Raw genomic sequence first — 1,557 nt, 5'->3', positions numbered from 1 at the left:
ATCCCTTGTTGTAATTGAGTGTTTCCAATAAAAGAATAAACTCACTATATTTTTGAAATGATATATAATAGTGTAAATGATAAAGGATATATTGTGCCGTTTTTGATTTTCTCATCGGATATAATGCTGCAGTGAACATGAATCTTATTCTATGTTAAAATTTACTTAAACAGAGGTGTTTTCAAAAGACCTGAGGTCTGCATCATATGAGGTCATCATTGGTCTGTTTCTGATAAACCAGCAGGATGATTGAATTAATAGATGAAACAGTGGCATGGACAGGTTTAAATATGTCAAATGTGACCCTGGAGCACAAAACCAGTCATAAGTAGCATGGGTATATTTGTAGCAATAGCCAAAAATACATTGTATGGGTCAAAATTATAGATTTTTCTTTTATGTCAAAAATCATTAGGATATTAAGTAAAGATCATGTTCCATGAAGATATTTTGTAAATGCCCTACTGTAAATATATTAAAACTTTAGTTTTGATTAGTAATATGCATTGCTAAGAACTTAATTTGGACAACTTTAAAGGCCATTTTCAAAATTGACACTTAAGACTGGTTTTGTGGTCCAGAGTCACATATGTGGTCTTATCTGCCCAAGCAAATGTTTTAAATAGATTTTTGAACAAGCTTTTACTTTAATTTACTAAGAACACTGGTGACAATATGCACCATTAGTCATAGACTACTAATAGTGTGATATTCAACTTTCGCTGATATTGTGGAATTTAAGATATGCTCTAAACTATCACTCTGTCTCTTTATTAACAATGGTGACACATTAGCTCTGGTCATAATAAGGTTTAATACAGAATCGGTACTGAACAAATATTTTCCCCATGACTCACATCTGTGAAAGATTAAATATGACTGTGAACGATTAAAAATTAATTTGTTGTATTGACAACAGATAATTGATTAAGTTCTATAAAATATGTGAAGTACAGTCAAAAAAAATAATTCCCTTTGGCACATACATCAATTAGAGCCTATTTTCTCTGCTTGCGCGACTATTCTCTCCTCTTTGTGAATTTTTAGATGTTGATTAAGTAATCCAAGTGTCAAAACAACAACAAAAATCATTTTAAAGACACATAGGTGCACTATATATATCCATGTAATCACCCTATATGGGATTATGTTTGCACTTGTATATTTGATAAAACAAATAGGGTCCCATGTGTAGCCCATTTTGAGCCCATGCACAAATTTTCCATTAATTACCCAACTAGGAACCACATGGGGAGCCCACCTGGGTTCACCCATGTGGGTCCTAGCTGGGTCACCCAAGAGGGCCCCAGATACGATGCACATTTTATGCCCTTGCCCTCTCTGTACCCCTGTAGCCCATGTGAAACCCATTTGGGCCCCACATTAACGTGTTTGCTGGGTATCAACAAGGTGGGCTATTTGCACTTAGTGTAACTAGACACTCCGGGGGGAAAAATCCATAGACGCTTATAATGCGTGTATCTGGCAACTCGACTGAGGCTTAGCCCACGTCCTCAATCACAACTCGCTCAAGGGCTGTATGTATATTTAATCCAA

Source organism: Sinocyclocheilus grahami, unplaced genomic scaffold (assembly GCF_001515645.1).
Source record: "Sinocyclocheilus grahami isolate Dianchi unplaced genomic scaffold, SAMN03320097.WGS_v1.1 scaffold303.1, whole genome shotgun sequence".
Classification (NCBI taxonomy): domain Eukaryota; kingdom Metazoa; phylum Chordata; class Actinopteri; order Cypriniformes; family Cyprinidae; genus Sinocyclocheilus; species Sinocyclocheilus grahami.
This window is presented reverse-complemented; position numbering follows the sequence as displayed.